This window comes from Eleutherodactylus coqui, chromosome 13 (assembly GCF_035609145.1).
Source record: "Eleutherodactylus coqui strain aEleCoq1 chromosome 13, aEleCoq1.hap1, whole genome shotgun sequence".
NCBI lineage: Eukaryota > Metazoa > Chordata > Amphibia > Anura > Eleutherodactylidae > Eleutherodactylus > Eleutherodactylus coqui.
In genome coordinates, this window is record NC_089849.1 from 111,752,732 (window position 1) to 111,770,741 (window position 18,010).

An 18,010-nucleotide genomic window follows, 5' to 3' on the forward strand; every position below is an offset into this window, starting at 1 on the left:
CTATACCAGCAGTGAATATGCACTAGTTGAATGCATAAGTGTAGATTTATTTAGACCTCCCAAAGTTTGGTGATAGAAAACAGGAAAAATCCCTTTCCAACAAATTTTGCTGATCTGCCCATTATGGTTCTTTTTTATCATGTGGCCTCCATGGTAGCATGAGTTAAAAATGGATTACACTCACATGCAATTTGCGTGCCATGCCAGTGCAATCCTTTTTTTGGACCCTCCCATAGAACATAATGAGCAATTCTTTAATTAGAATTGCACAAAATAGGACATGCAGCGACTTTTCATGCTTGGACTGCTGGCCGAGTGAAAAATCGCATCTATGAATTAACTCATTCAAATGAAAGGCGTCTTTTTCAATGTGAGTTCTATTCATCTCGGACTTGGACAGAACTTGTGAAAAAATCATTCATACAGCCTTATGATGCTCATCCACATTAGTAAAATGTCTGTGGCTCCAGCCAGCCAGCTGTGTAATGCCTTCCTACTGTCCCCCAAAAGCAGATGTCAGGGAAAATAAAGTTCAGGTACTGCATGATGGATCCGAACATGCCTGACATTTTGCTCTGTGGGGTTTTCCAGGAAAATACGTGACTGACAGATATGTCTGGAAGTTATTTGCTTCCCTCTCTTAAACATGTACACTCGGCCAAGCCAACAGCACGTTTGTGGCCAGTATAGATAACCATGAAGCTGGTACATCCAAGGTTAGACTGATGCACAGGGCAGCATAATAACAGTATGGAGTGCCAACATGGCCCATAAGGTCCTGAGGCTCACAAACATCATCTGGGGACATCACTATTAGTGATAAGCAAACTTTTGAGAAGTTTGGTTTAGCTGTTTCGCCGAACTTTTGCAAAAAAGTTTGGTTCGGTCTGAATTAGTCCGAACTGCAGCGTACGTTCATCAAACCCCTAAAACTGATGTATAACATTGTCTAAGAACAATAAAAGCCCTGTATAAGAGTGCTATACAGAGCTTTTATGGCCCTTAGACAATGTTGTACACCAGTGTTCAGGACTAGAACTCTGTTTCAGGGTAGAACTTTGCTAAAAACTCAGTTTGGGCTCTTGTCAAACCAAACTTTTAGCAAAGTTCAACCCGAATTAGGGTTCTTCTGGTTCAGTTCACTCAACACTAGCCATTATTTTTTATTTATTCCTAGAGTTTATGATTCAGGCAATGTCTGTAGGTAATGACCTCTGTTCCTCTGGTGGTCCCAAAGCTCACTGGTCCACTACTCATCACGTATTTCTTGACTTCATTGTTCTGTATATTTATAGAGGTTCTCTAGGATTTTCGCATAGTGTAGATGTCCTATGATTACCATAGGCCATCAAGGTTTCGGAACAACGATCTACACGAACGCAACCTATTTTATGACTGGAGAGAAAAAAAAAGGGGAGTTGGGACGTGCATACACGACACCAACATCAAACAAGCAGAAACCTGACATGCATACAATCACCCAGAGGGAATACAGGGACAACAGACCCAACAACACATCGGATGGCCTCATACTTACCAATGTACCAAACAACCAGATAGATGGAAATGCCTATAAGTAGGTATGAGGTATTGTTTGTATTTTGGCCAAAACACAGAAACTCACAAGCCCACGTCAAGGGTCTTTGTTGTCTCGTGAGCCCCTACACTTTCAAGACAACTGCAACACAGGAAAGAAAGACTCTGCCTGTAAGCAGGGCGATCCTCCCAATAGGGAACTAGAGGCCAACTGTCTCCCCAGATTGTAATAAGCAGGAGAACCAGACAAGGGAAATACAACATAATACATGCTGAACAGGACAGTTCACACCTACTGTAGTCAACACGTACAGACAGACACTGAACAGGACCTTGTTCCCACCTATAGTCTGCACCTCACAGATAGAAGGAAACCCCATTTAGAACCTCATGCATACACATGATGAACTGCAGATATTTTAAATGTCCACACCGTGAAAGGGACAAGTGTGTCAGGCATCACCCATCAGACAGAACAAAGGACATCCGATGTCTAGAGGCCGGACCGGCTAAAAGAGAAGGGGTCTAAAGAACATGCAGATAGGGAGATCAGGTGTCCAGACCATCTTCAGGGAAGGTGGGGGCAGCAACTCAAACAAGCACCATGCATGACACAAAGCTCCAAGTACTGAGAGGGAAAGAGATAAGGAATAGATAAATGACCAGCATCCTCTACCAAAAGGGTCTGGAACTTATCTCCACAGAATGGTTGTAATTGGCTGACTGGAGCAATACGTACCCAGCCAGCTTAATTATCCCACACCTGTGGAAGTGTGCTGGTGACCCATAGAACTACAGGTCCCAGGAGCAACAATCGCCTAGCTGATAAGCACAATGAATTTGGCAAAAGACTTCACTGCTTTCACATCCACAGTGGCTTATTCATATGGATGGCTTTGTCAGATACTGCAGCTTGTCATAGTACCTTGACAATGACTGAATGGGACAAGTTGTAGCACCAGACACAGCCACTCATACGGACAAGTCGCTGCAGGGGACAGGCACTAGAATGGTTTGGGTTCTTCATTGTGATGGTTGGAGGTCAGACTGCCATCAGGTTAAAGAGATTTTCAGGGACTGCAATATTGATTGCCAGTTCTTAAGTAGACTATGAAATCTGTGTTAGTACGATTCCCTGCACCCCTGCTGATCAGCTGCATGAAGGGCTTGTGGCTCTCCAGTGAGCAGCACCTCCACTTCATAGTTAAAGTGTTAATGTAGGCACAGCATTATGGATGCACCCTGGGAATGGGACTGAGCAGCTGTGAGCTCCAGTACCAGCCAGGGAGTTACATGCCCTTGTACCAGGGAGTTATCGGTTAGAACAGCTTCAGACAACCGTATGCGCAACTGCGCATGCTTCAGGGTGACATGTTTGCGCTATGAACAAGGTTTGCTGTAGCAGATTTGCACGCGCGTCGGCGCATAGTACTGTACTCTTTGTACACACAGGGCCTGTTGACACCCCCTTCCTTCCGCACCCCTGAAGTGAATTAAAAGGCTATTTAGCCTAATGAGGTCCAGGTATGTCTTTCTTTAATGAAATTGTGCAACATATTGCTTACTTGTGCGCATATTGAGTGTATTTGCGTACACTCCCATCTATGGGGCCCTTGATGCACAAATACGCAGGAAGATACAGCAGGTCCTGTTTTTTCTGCGCACGCAAAATGCGCACATAACACACTCCTGAAAGCGAACCCATTGACATCATATATATATATATATATATATATATATATATATATATATATATATATATACATAAAGACGTGTGCAAATGCAGTTGTCTGAAGAAGTCCTTATTCATGGCTTATCTTTAGAATACACCATCATATCCAATTGTTCGACCACCAGCACCACCAGTTTAAAACCCTTCTCAGGGAAGGCTTCTCCAACTGCAAAGCTGTATGGGGAAAATGGACCCCAATCTCCCAGTAAATTAATAGTCCTTATAGAAATGCAAACAGCAGCAGACGTCTTTGGTGCAAAAAAAAAAAAAAATTCCAGCTTTATTACTCCATTGCAGAATAAAAATGACCACGCGACGTTTCGACCGACAAGTGACGCCATCATTACCTCGTTCGCTCGTGCAGCCTGTTTAGGCAGCAGATACATCATCTTTCAGAATCGTTCAGTCGTTCACATTCGCTGTATAGGTGGCTGAGAATGTCTGAACGAGCGTTGGTTAAACCGTATGATACGCGAACACGCCAACGATGGCTTTACAATTATTTGAACGTTGATCATTCTGTCTAAAGGCTCCCTTACAGTCCCTAAAAAACCCTTCCAAGTCCCAGACAACCTTTTTTTTGCAGAATATATATCGGCTCCTTCTGCTGCCAATATACTGTATACCCTACACCTCGGGCCCCTTCACACGAGCGTATGCACAAAAAGTGCTCACATAAGTGCGACGTATTTGCACCATGACCGATGCCCTTTTGCGTATATTATTGTACTTTTTGCTCTTGTAGGGCCAGTTCATATGAACCCTGCCCCACCCCCACCGTGGTTAAACGATTTAGTCAAATGACGTCCAGATGTGTTATTTTTTTTTCCCATAGAATTGCGCAATTGTGTATCGCTCATTTGCGCACTTTCCATAAACTTCTACAGATAAATAGAGCACGCTGCATTTTTTTGGCGCGCGCAAAAAAGAGGAATGAAAGTGAACCCATTGACAAGAATGGGTTCTATTCTGTGTGTACTGCGCTGGTGTGAAGGGGCCCTAAAGCTTACATTACTTTTCCACCCAGCACCAAAGGGGTTAACGGATGCATTTCTCCTGTGCTTTGGCGTGCCACAAATTTCCGACCCAAACAATGTAATTTCTGGATATTTTCAGCATCCTGCCACAATTTACAAGGTGTGATTTCAGCATGGCCGGGAAATCTTTCCAGAGAGGTGAATGAATATATTAAAATATTGGGTGGTTATAGCTTTTGGAATCGCCCTGGTTTTTCCATTGTATGTTGAGCGTCTTCAGTTGTCTGGTCATATATTTACTTTCTGCTTTGTATTTGTCTCTGTCAGCGAAGCCAAAGGAAATTGGATCATGGGAGGACGGTGTTTTTGTTTGCTTGTTTCTATGTTCTGGGTGTATTTTTAACTGTGGAATGACGTTCGCACGCGTCCAAGGAAAGAAGGGGAGCGCCGCTTATCCTCTAACTGTACATCGATGGCCTCCTTGTAGGAAGACCATGGTGAGTCCTGAAGACTACACAACCGAGGGATATACATGTAGCCTTTTTTGTATCATCAGTGCCGTAATGTATCACTTCCGCAAGTCGTGCTCCCATCTCGGATGGAGTCTTGCCAACTATTGCCTGTAGGACAATAACCGGGTGGCAACTTTGTGTCAAAAAAGTAACAACCCCTAAACTATACTGGAAGGCCCAATGTCCACGGGCAACCTTGATTTGCAGAATCCGCGTGGGAAATCCGCAAATCAAACCACCCATAGATAAGCATGGGCGTCCGCAAATAGATTAAAACATGCAGACTTGATTTGCAAAACTTTTGGTCCGGAAAACAAATCGCAGCATGCTCCATTTTTGTGCGGATCCCGTCAATAGTAGCCGTCCGATCCGCGGCACACACGCAGCTGAAAGTACGGATGTGCAGCGGTTCTGTGGGAAAGCCGGAGATTTAAAAAAACATTCGCAGTACAGCGAACGCGGAAGTGGAGGAATCCACACGGACGCTGCTACTGGGGAAGTGCGGATCAGCAGGGCTCTCTGGCCCGGGCAGTGCTGGACCCCATGTGGGATTCCCTCCAGCTGATTATCATTTGAACCAGCGACTGATCGTTCACTTTTGTGCAGCCTGTTTACGCAGCAGATACATCGTTGGCTCGCTCAAATGAGAATTGTTCACATTTGCTGTAGCCCAGAAGCACATTTTAAATGTCCTGCTGTAAGCTCCTGTTAGTCCCTGTGTGGATTAAGCTGAACCTTTGGGGCTTCCCCTCATCCCCGCGGTGTCTAACAGAGGTTTACAGCGGGACATTTAAAATGTGCTTCTGGATGCAGCGTCGCCGCTGCCGTTTGGCAGAAATTCTCCCAATGAATTAAAATCTTCTTTTCGGACACAACTAAACTCCAGCTCCCATGGGAGTCTACGGAAACTCCTGCGCCTCCACGCACCAAAGATGGCTCAGGTCCTATCTTGTCACGCAGCACGGACGGTAGATGCGGGCCTTGTAGCCATGTGCGTCCTATCTTTGTAAGGTGCGAGTTTTTTGTGCATTTACAATTCCTTCATCCGAATGTTTCTATAGGAAACCATCGGTTCTAATAGACACGTTTTTTTTCACGCAGCTATAATGATAGAAAGCAGAGGGTGGTAATAAATGGTTTGTACTCTGATTGGGCTACAGTCACTAGTGGGGGGCCACAGGGTCCAGTATTGGGCCCCATTCTGTTCAATATATTTATCAATGACCTGATAGAGGGACTGCACCGTAATATCAATATTTGCAGATGATACAAAATTATACAATATAATCAATGCAGCGGAGGGCAATGTGCGGCTACAAACGGACCTGGATAAGCTTGGGCAGAAAATGGCAAATGAAGTTCAATGTTGATAAATTCTAAGGTTATGCACATGGGCAGGAGAAACGGATGTCACCAATATACACTAAATGGGGTACTGCTAGGGAAAAGGGATACGGAAAAAGACCTGGGGGTACTAGTGGATTGTAGATTAAACTGGAGTAACCAATGCCAGTCAGCAGCTGCAAAAGCAAATAAAGTCTTGGGGTGCATTAAAAGGGGCGAGGGACGAGAACATTATTCTACCGCTATATAAGGCACTTGTCAGGCCCCACATGGAATACTGTGTACAGTTCTGGTCACCGGTGCTCAGGAAAGATGTCACAGTGCTGGAGGGGGTTCAAAGAAGGGCAACTAAACTAATACATGGAATGAAGGGACTGGAATACCCGGAGAGGCTATCCAAATTAGGGTTATTCACCCTGGAAAAAAGACAGCTAAGGGGCAACCAAATAACTATGTATAAATACATGAGGGGACAATACAAGGATCTCTCCCGCGATCTGTTTATACCCAGGACTGCGACGGTAACAAGAGGACATCCGCTACGTCTAGAAGATAGCAGGTTTCATCACCAACATAGAAGGGGATTCTTTACTGTAACAGCAGTGAGACTGTGGAACTCTCTGCCTGAGGATGTGGTGATGGCAAAATCGATAGAGGAGTTTAAAAGGGGACTTGATGTCTTTCTGGAGTGGAAGGATATTACAGGATATAAATCTTAGGTTAATTGTTAATCTGGGTATACAGGCAGGTAGGAACTATTAGGGGTTGATCCAGGGAACAGTCTGATTGCCATTAGGGAGTCGGGAAGGAATTTTTCCCCCAAAAGGGCTAATTGGCTTCTGCCTTTTTGCCTTCCTCTGGATCAACAACACAGGAGGATAGACAGGCTGGACTAGATAGATGGACATTGTCTTCATTCGGCCTTACATACTATGTTACTCTGTTACTGCATGAAAATTACGCCCGAGTGAAAGAGGCCTTAAGCACGTAAAAATGCATACATATACGCCCGTGTGAAGTCGTCCTCAGTGAACGCGCCAGCGATGATCTTTATGGCTGCATAAAATGAATGCCGAGTGAACGCTTCTCATTTGGCGTTCAGCCGCTGACTGCGCTGAAGCTGCACAATATTCCTTCACTTTTGCTTGTTTGAACAATTTTTTGAACTAATCGGAACCCTCGGGGCTCTTTCACACAAGCTTCAGTTTAACGTTCAGATAGCCGTGCTAAAATATGGCGGCTATCGGAACATTAAATCGTGTTAACGAATAGCAGCAGTGAGCACATTGCGGCTAGTATTCGCGAGTACGCCGCTCCCCCTTCCGCCCTCTCCTTTTGTGGCTGAATGCCATAGGAGTCTAAGGAAGTCGCAGGCGTTGTGCCGTCAGAAGATATTTGTGTGATCTTTTGACGCGCAAATTTTTAGGCCATGGGTTCTTTTAGATGCAATTTTTGGCGCACCCACTCTGTGTCAAAATGAGGCTTTTGTTAAAGAGGCATCAAAAAGTGCATTTTTTTAAACTGTTTTTTGCCACATTGTACTAGAACTCTGTTAAAAAAACCCAAGGTTTTACCTTTTTTGCACTTTTTGCTGCGGTTTTAACTGTAACCGAACTGCCCCGTGTGAATGGAGCCCGGGGGACGCAGGCAGGTATCTGTTTTGCTGTAGATTTTGGTGCGAACCTGCAACAGATATCACTTCCTCAGTTTAAATTCAATTGAGGGCGGCTTCAGATGTCCGTAGGCGCAACTATGCTCGCCGGATGTTCAATCCGTGCCATAGCCCAGGAATTAAAAAAAAAAAACACTGGAAGATAGCGGCTGCCCTATCCTTCCCACGCGATGCATTCACTGCAGGGCCGCTCCGATCGTTTCCCGGCCGTACAATTAACTGCGAGGGTCCCGATTGTGAAAATGAAATCATTTAAATCCATTGAAGTCCTGTGCCTTAGGCCTCCCTCACACGTGTTGTGGCAAGCCCCGTGATTTACGGCGCGGCGGTTTGCTGCGTTTTACTTTCGTTTTCAATGCCGGCTTTTAGCGCTCCTCTTTAATGATAGAACAGACTCTACTCGGAAATCATGGTGCTGAAAAGTGCTGAGATCGAGCGGCTGTCTGAGCGGCTCCCATTGAAAACAATAGGAGCAATATACCGCGCTAATTGTGGTAAAAAGCGCCTGCGTGAGGGAGGCCTAAGCCCTGAAAGGATGAAATCTGCTGCAGATCGGTGTCAAGATCTACAGCAAATCAGCAATGTGTGAAAAAACACATGACCGTGTGCGCAGGGGCGGAGCGCAGTTGGCCCTCAGTCGGCCGTATGAACAGATGAACGAGATTTTGTCCCATTACGGTAATCACGGCCGCATAATGGGACGAAGCAAAACCACTGATTGGTTTCGTTTTCACTAGTGGTATTCTTGCCCATTTTCACGGCCGACCGATATACGCTACCATCTGAGGCGTAAAAACTCGTGAACGGGCGCACAAATTTAACGTTTTTGCACGCATTCAGACAGCATGGCCTTGGCACATATACACTGAGGCCACCATGCCGTTGCCTCTTCCCTCCCCCTTCTTCCCCCTCGCAGTCTCACCTCCTCTCTCCTCCTCTCTGGCTGTTTACAATGGGAGGAGGTGGGATGGAGCGGCCCCCGTCCTGCCCCCTCTCTTAGCAATCAGTTGGAGGGGAGGAGAGAAGAAGGAGGGAGTTAGGAGCCACTCTGCTAAACTCCCTCCCACCTCCCTTCTCCGTCCGCTCTCATTGGTTCCCATAGGAGCCCGTGCAACGGCCGACGTATTCCGGCCCAAAAGATAGTTCCAGGACTATGTTTTGGGTCCAACACAAAAATGCCAAGCACTATATTGGCCGTCCGGGCGCTTTTATGTTGCGGGAATACGGCCATGTGATCTGATGCATTGGAATCCAATGCATCAGATCACAGCGTATATCGGTCGGCCGTGAAAAGCGGGCAAATATACGCTCGTAGGAAAGATCCCTTACGGGCAAGAAAAGATAAGGTAGGACCTATCTTCCTGCTTTTTTTCAAACCTGCACAAAATAGCAGCGAGCGTAGTTGCACAGGCGCCCGTGTAAAAGAGTGACTAAAATCGTACGGACTAATTATAGTATGGAAAGAACATTGGCGCGGCATTAGGAATTGCCGCAGGTTGTTCGCTGCGGAATGTCCTAAATGGATAACCTGTTGGCTTTACGTAAGAACAGCAGTCGAGAAATACGACCACTGATCACCGCAGCAGCTCATGTCACTCATCTGCATGCAGCCTGCAGAAATCCACATGCCTGCTGCTGAAAGAGCGCAGATGAATGTAACTGGTATCAATGGCGGCTTCCCATGGGCGTTAGCGTAAAATATTTGCGACTTGAACATCGCACATTGACTTCTATGAAGACCTTTGAAGCTTAAAAATGTAGAAAAATAGAACATGTTCTATTTTTTTGTGCAATCGCAATACACCGCAAAATACAGAAATGAGAACATACCCAGTGATGTCAATTGGCGCTATTCTCTGGGCATTGCAGGCTTTGGGGCGCCCTCACACATGCCGGAAATGCTGCGCCAAGGTGCGAAAATGTTCAGCAATGAATCTGCAGCATTTTTGATAAACATTGCGGATTCTAAATCGACGACTCGTCTGTTTACGCTGCGGATTTTCAGCCCTTGAAAGACAAAGATTAAAACCTGCAACATTTGCGCAAGTAAATCTGTACCATTTAGGGCGACTTTCAGGACAACCATATTTGCAGGCGTTTTTGCACACTTGCACATTGCGCAGAGAATGGAACCCATTGTTTTCAATGCGGTCATTCACACTTTGCACATGCATTTCGCGTGCACAAAAATAAAACATGACATGCTCTATTTTTTGGTGCGTTTGTGCACCTAAGGCACCACAGAAGTCTATGGGGGTGCACAAATGCATGCCCGAACCCCAGAAAGTTGCGCAATGAACTGCAAAATTTTGCAGGGAAATCGATAACATCGGGGACTAATTAGGCTACAAAGCCTTTTTAATCATGGCGCCGGTCTGTTCCGCGCCAATGTGACCTGTACCCGACAGTGCAGAAAGCACAGTAAAGGCCCCATAGGAGTCTATGGGGGTATGCAAATGCGTTCTGCAATGAACCTCGCAAATTTGTGGGGAAATTGATTACACCGGGGACTAATTAGGCTGAACAGCCTTATCAAGCATGGTGTGGGTGAGTCCCGCGCCAATGTGAACAGTCCCCAGCAGCGCAGAAAGTCCAGTAAAATGCACTAAAACGCATGTGATAGCACAACCTTCACAGCGCAAAAAGTTGCGCTATTGCAAACATTTTTGCATATAGGGTCGTCTGAAGCCGCCCTTAGGCTTCATTCCCATGAGCGCATATACGCTGTGTTTTCGCGCTCGGGCATATATACGCTACCCATGTGAAGCATTGGTTCCCAATGCATTTGTTCACATGGGCAATTATACAGTGCGTAAAAAAGTCAGCACCGTGAAAGATGGAACATAAGCGTCTGAAATACGTCCGGCGTATATACGGTGGGCAAAAAGATAGTTCTGGAACCATGTTTTGCCCAATATACACTGGCGACTTCCATAGACTTCTATGGGAGCAGGGGGAAAAAAGGGGAGGGGAGGGGAATTTTTGCAGCTTCTATTACTGTGAAAAGCTTACAAGTGCCTCTATATTGGCGCTGGAAGGCATCCCGAGGATTTTGGTAGAGTGAGGGTTTTCCGGGGTGCAGCATATTTTTTCGCTAAAAACAACGCTCGCGGTCGTGTGAGTGGAGAGAAAACGCTAGCCCTGACCGCGGAAAAACGCCCATTCAGGAGCTTATATGGAGCAGTCGTGAAAACATAAAAACGCCGTCGCTATTTATCCGCTCGTGTGAATGAGCCCTTAGGTGTAGATTTGGTCGCTGCTTAACCACTGTGTATTTGCTGCAGTTTTCTGTTGCGGAGCGCCAGCAGCGATTACATGCTGTGTGGAATTGGCCTAAAATTTGATTTTGAAATCCGTGGAAAATTCTATCAGTAATCCGTCTCTTCTCCCAGCATTCACAGTGTGGATCTGAGAATTTGCGCTGTAGGGACATTTCCACGCAGTTATTCTGCAGCACATAGAAGAAATGTGTTAGCGCTCCTGCAGACGAGCGTACGTTCTTAGTGAGAGAGCAGCTGAGGTTGGAGACGTCTTCTGATGATCAGGATGTTCTTTTGCCTTGGTTGCTGGATTTGGACATCACGTGAGATGGCGGATGATGTTCGCAGAAGGAGGAGTTGGCGGGTCGGAATTCCTCCTCTGGTGTCCCAGAGTGTCAGCCTCTGATCTACTAAATTGATGGGCATCTCCATCTACAGTCAGTGGAGCTTCCAAAATGTGATGATCCTGAACAAGCTCCAAAATGTGTCTTCCCTGCAATTAGCTGCGAACTTTATAGCGTCCTGACAGCCGGCTACGCAATTATGCCATCTTTCACGCATATTAGTGCGGAGTTCGTGCGTACTCTAATAGACTCTTATGGGGCCCTTGGTGCGCAAATGTGCACAAAAATAGAGTATTTTGCCTGACGCAAATACACGTGCAAAACCGAGTAATGGGAGGGAACGCATTGAAATCAAGGATTCTATTGTGTGCGCAAATCTGTCTGTGTGAAAGAGCCCCTAAAATCTCATCCGCCTGCCTATGACTTTATTCCACTGTGAGTTTTCTGTGCACAAATCTGCATGGAAATCCTGCAGCCTTCCTTCCTGTCACGAGTGACGCTGCCAGAGGCTGCAGGAGCTTCTGTTATTGTTACAATGTATCTAATATATGAAAAAAAATAACATCACAAATGTCTTGTTTACAAATATTCTACCATTTAGGCCTCATGTTAACAAGGAAATTGGGGCCTGCGCGGACTCTCCATGTAGAATCCCACAGCAGGTCCCTCCTTTCCCGCAGACATGAGGCCTATAAATTGATAATACTCACCTGTCCGGACGCTGCAGGTTCTCATCCGTCGCGGCCGACCTTCTTTCCTTCTGCCCGGTGTATGTGCTCGTCACGACAGCAGCGTGCCGCGCGCATGCACCGTGCACTCTTTGCTTTTTGAATCCCTGCTTTCCCGCGGCAGAGCATATACTCAGCTGCGGGAGCTGAATGGAAGCTTGCGGGAGCCGTCCGTGCAGGAAACCCACAGAAAATAGAGCATGCTGCGGGTGATTTCCCGCACGTGTGATCCGCATGGCAGGGAAAAATGACATCCGCAGGTATTCACTTACCTACAGGTGTCCAATGCATCTCTATTGGCGCGGATCACACGCTTAGCTCCACCCCTCCCATTGCTGGCTTCAAACAAGGGGTGGGGAGGGGGCAGGTGCTTAGCTCCACCCCCTTCCCGCCCACTCCTATTGCAAACAGCTGGAGGGAAGGAGAGAGGAGGTGAGCTACTGAGGGGGGGCGGGGAGGCAACAGCATTGCAGCGTATATGCGCTGGGGTGCGTGCCATCTGAATGAGCGCACAAATGTTAGATTGTTTAGCCACCACGCTTGTTCTTTCATTGCCGCAGAAATAGAAGAGTAAAAAGAATAAGCACAAAGAGAACATAAAAAAGCCAATACAGACATCACTTTTAGTCAGACTCGAACTTACAACATGGCAGCAGTGCCAATAGCTGAGCCACCTCACCTTATAACACTGGACTTCAAAGTTCACGTCTGGCAATATCTGCATAGAGGTTGTATATTCTCATTGTGTTAATTCTTCTTGAGCATGCCATTAGCACTGCTGCCTTGCAGTGCTGGAGTTGTAGGCTCAAGGGCAAAACACATAATTCAATGACAGCAAGCAAAGATCTTGGATAAGGTAAGGAATTGATACACAAAGTACATTAGAAAGTTGCAGAACTTTTCACCATAAAAGCAGAAACCCCCTTTACAACTTTATTGCCCCCGTCCTGCAGCCTCATCCCGTAGCGTTAGTTACATAATGACTTGTACTATGCCACTCATTCAATGTGGACTGTTTTGGACCCATGGAAATAATACCTTTCAGTACGGCACACCCTGTGTTATTTCGAGCAGCCGTGATGATTTAATTGATGCTCCTTCTACTCTCCTGAGATCTTTTGTTCGGACTGCAAATATTTCTTATTTACTTAACGACGGCGCAGTCTCCGCCCATTTTCCACTTTTTCGCCACATTAAGAAAAAAATCACAAAATGAGCCGGCTGCCTTTCACTTCCGCGCTTTCTTTATGTGGTTTCAACACTTCCAACTCGCGATGCCGTCTTAAAAATAACTTTTCCGCCCAGACGTCAAAACCCTCAAATCCCAAGTCGTGAAAGGGATCGCAGCCCGGGGAGGAAATCTCGCCGTTTTCTTGCCATCAGACAGGACTTCACCTATAAACCATTTTTTGGCGTTCCTTCTCTGCATTTCATCCTTAATCTCTCCAAGCTGCGGGTAACATTTTTCGTTGAAATGGAAACTTAAAACATGATTACTTAGGGGAAAAATAGAGAGCTGATTTGTGAGTGTCTAGGCTGGAGGTGATAATTTTGAAAGGTTATTTTACCAAGTAACAAGTAATTTTTATGGTCTCGGTGCAGACAGCAGATATTTCTTCTGCAAATATTTGGAAGAAGCTGCATTGTTCTTTCTTACAAGCGCTCTAAATCACTTTGCAGAGGAAACAGGAAACAGCTGGGTCTGAATCCATCTCTTTATAGTCTGTCATGGCTTTTTCTTTTTTTTTTCGGGCCGAATCTGCCAAAAGGAACACATTAGCGATGTCACAAATAACCGCCGTCTGCGAAGAGTAAACTGCAGGTTACATTTTTTTGGGTGAGACAGAGAGATATTGGGCTTATCTCTAGGGCTGGTCGTCACCTAATGTGCATGGAGGTCGGGGTTAGCTGGCAAGGCAGCGTAGAGAGATAACCTCACGAGGACTACTGGAAGAAAGAGGAGCGGACGCTTAATGTCTGGGCAGGATTTAGGGGACATAGCTAACTTTAGTTTGTCCTTTGACTTAGTTCAGCATTGTGCTTTTACATAGGGCTGCTGTGTTATCTTTACTCCTGTACAGCGGCATATGAGGCCGTAGTTGTTTGGTGGTCGGTCATATAGTGCCTCTGTAAGGTGAGGAAGTACGTGTATATGATGGTTTCGCACATGGTCCATGCACAAAGACATTTTTTTTCTGTCTGATTTTTGGTCCGAAAATCGGACGGAAATAGCACCCATGGATTTGAACGGGCGTATGCGCACAGGCTTATTTTAATTCGGACTGATGCATGTCCTATTCATGAGAATAGCACATGTCAATTAGTGGTGTTCAGCACATCGGACAGCACACGGACATGATGTCTGAGCGCTGTCCTATGCGAATTGCGTCCTAGAATCTGGGGTGCAACTTTTTAATTGCATGAAAGTAGCGTAAGGCCAGATTCACGCGAATGTATGCGTATTTACGCACGCCTGTGCACTGCGTTTTTGCGGAATGGGAGTTGCGTATTTACGCACACAAGTGCGTTTTTTACTGTACATTTTGCATGCGCAAAAAACACGCAATAATGCTCTAAGCCAATTAGCTAATTAGTGTATTAAGTTCTACACGGGCTCCTTCTTTACGCAGGAAAATAGGGCATGCAGTGTATTTTTTTGGCCTGACTGAATACGCCAAATACATGAATGTGAACAAACCCATTGAAATCGATGGGTTCTATTTTCTGCGTATTGTGCATGCAAATTGTACGCACGGACATATGTTCATGTGTTTCCAGCCTTCAGCTTTCAGCACACGGGAGAGCGGGATTCCACATGCGGAATCCGGCAATGGCAGCAACGGCGTCCGTGTGTACCTGCTCTGTCGTCGTCTTTTCTATACTGCGGGTGGACCCAGCGGCTCGCCGTTGCACATGCACAGTACAAATTTTTTTTTCTAACGTTCTTTTTCCCGCAGCGTGCTTTAGGCATTTACGCAGAATCCATGACCTATTTGCAATGCAGGTCGGATAGCTTTCATTGACTTCAATAGAAGCCGTCCATTTGGAGCCCGCATGAAAATGGATCATGCAGTGATTTTTTCTATGTGAGCGGAAATTGCAATTAATTTCCACTCGTGTGTGGGAAGCAGCGGATCTCCATAGGAAGTAAGAGGTGGTATTTGCTGCGGATTTACAGCGCAGACGCCAATCGTGGATTCCACAGCAAAGATTCGCCAGTGTACAGGCCGCCTTAGACTACAGTTTTGGGGGCTGTTTTTCTTTCAGTTTTTTGAGCCAAGGTCAGAAGTGCATTCAAAGGATATGAGACATATAGAGGAAGGACTTCTAACTCTCTTACCTGTTGGATCCACTCATGGATTTGGATCAAAAACTGCCACAGAAACTGCAGATATAAAAAAGAAACAAAAAAATGAAACTAAAAGCTCTGTGTGTGAAACACCATTATACAGCATAATATGTCCTGACGTCCGAGGCTAGTGACCTCCACAAGCCAGCTTACCCACTTAGGGCATTTATGACGGATTCACAGGATATGCCATGAATGTTTGATAGATCAAGACTAGAGATGAGCGAGTATACTCGCTAAAGGCAATTGCTCGAGCGAGCATTGCCTTTAGCGAGTATCTCCCCCGCTCGAAACTGCAGGTTCGGGTGCCGGCAGCAGGGGAGCAGTGAGTAGCTGTCAGCAGGAGGGAGCGGGGGCGAGAGAGAGATCTCCCCTCCGTTCTGCCCCGCTCTCCCCCGCAGCCGGCACCCGAACCTGCAGTCTCGAGCGGGGGAGATACTCGCTGAAGGCAATGCTCGCTCAAGCAATTGCCTTTAGCGAGTATACTCGCTCATCTATAATCAAGACTCAACTTTCTGTGGAAGTAAGTGTAAAGAAAACCACGCATATACATAACCACCTCATAGATTCAGAGTATAGAATCATAGAGTTGGAAGCTTGAGAAAGACCTACTCTATTGGTCAAAACGTTGCTGCTGCTTGTGAGTTTTATGGAGGAATAAAGTTTTTTTTACTTTACTTTTTGCATCTTCCATTGCTGCTATACTTTTTGCTATTTATTATATCTAATTTGTGTCTCCTCCTTATCAGTTTCATCCCATTGCTTCTAGTCTTTCCTTGTGCAGATGAGAATAGGGCTGATCCCTCTGCAGTATGACAACCCTTCAGATATTTGTAGACAGCTATTAAGTCTCCTCTCAGCCTTCTCTTCTGCAAACTAAACATTCCCAGACCCTTTAACCGTTCTCATAGGACATGATTTAGGACCGCTCACCATATTGGTAATTCTTCTCTGAACTTGCTCCTTTTTGTCTATGTCTTTTTTAAAGTGGGGTGCCCAGAACTGCACACAGTATTTCACATGAGGTCTGACTAAGGAAGAGTAGAGGGGATAATGACCTCACGTGATCCAGACTCTATGCTTCTCTTAATACATCCCAGAATTGGGTTTGCCTTTTTGGCTGCTGCATCACACTGTTGACTCATGTTCAGTCTGTGTTCTATTAGTGTACCCAAGTCTTTTTCACATGTGCTGCTGCTTAGCCCAATTCCTCCCATTCTGTATGTGCTTTTTTCATTTTTGTTGCCTAGATGTAGGTTTTTGCATTTCTCCTTGCTAAATGCCATTCTGTTAAAGCTTGTCTAGACCCTTTTCAAACCTCTCATTTCTTCAGTGTTAGCTCTCCCTCTTAACTTTGTGTCGTCTACAAATTTGATCAGATTACCCTCAATTCCCTATCTAGATCATTTATAAAAATGTTACACAACACTGGGCCTAGGACAGAGCCTTGTGGTCCCCACTTGATACATTCTTTCACTTGTATGTGCAGCCATTTATGACCACTCTTGGAGTACGATTACTCAGCCAGTTGTGAATCCACCTAACAGTTGCCTTGTTAATCCCATATTTGGTCATTTTTTCAATAAATATGCTATGAGATACTTTGTCAAATGCTTTACTAGAGTCAAGATATACTATATCCACCGCATTTCTCTGATCAACCCAGTCGGTGATTCTGTCATAGAAGGAAATTAGATTCGTCTGGCATGACATGTTTGTCACAAACCCATGCTGGCTCTAGTTAATTACTCCATTCTCATCCACGTACTTGCATACATGCTGTTTAATCATTTGTTCATAAATCCTTCCTGATATAGAAGTCAGGCTCACAGGCCTATAGTTTCCTGGTTCCACGGTCTTCCCTTTTTTGAAAATAGGGACAACATTTGCGCTTTTTTTCAATCCTCTGGGACTTCTCCTGTTCTCCAGGAATTTTCAAAGATTATGGCGAGTAGTTCAGCAATTACCTCTGCTGCTTCCTTTTGTATCCTAGGATGTAATTTATCTGGACCTGGAGACCTAAATTCATTGGTACAATTATTTGAACTTTATATAACGATAGACCATATAAGACCTGTAGCTTCACATGGAAGGCAGGTAAACCTGCTGCATTAAAAGGGTTGTCTGGAGGTAGAAAAACTTGGCCAATTTTTTTTCCAAAAACAACACCACACCTGTCAATGGAAGTGAATGGGGTTGAGCTATAATACTGCACACAATCTGTGGACAGGTGTGGTGCTAGTTTTGGAAGGAAGTAACCATGTGTTTCTAATCCTGGACAACGTATTTAACTTTGCTCAGAAAAGTAGGGCAGATCATGTTGTCTCAAAAAGTGACATGACCGATTGACCTCATTGAAAACTCACTAGACTCAATATAATTTTAGCAAACCCTCAGAGAAGTGCTTGGTCTGTCCAGCCAATACATATAAACAAGAATATTTCCATTTAGTGACAGCAAGCGGAAGATCTTGAAATGGATTAGAAACAGAATATTAAATCTATTATAAAGTTTCTTACTTCATACCGGTAACCCAAACAAGACAAGATTTTGCAG

General features: G+C 45.3%; 1 long non-coding RNA gene across 1 annotated transcript in view; it reads right to left on the bottom strand.

Moving 5' to 3' along the window:
- LOC136588517 (uncharacterized) overlaps positions 1 to 18,010 on the bottom strand; it is a 278,877-nt gene that overhangs the window by 183,390 nt on the left and 77,477 nt on the right. The window contains exon 4 of the long non-coding RNA XR_010787585.1: positions 15,446 to 15,490. This is a non-coding gene — a long non-coding RNA (uncharacterized lncRNA). The remainder of the gene's footprint in view (positions 1 to 15,445; positions 15,491 to 18,010) is intronic.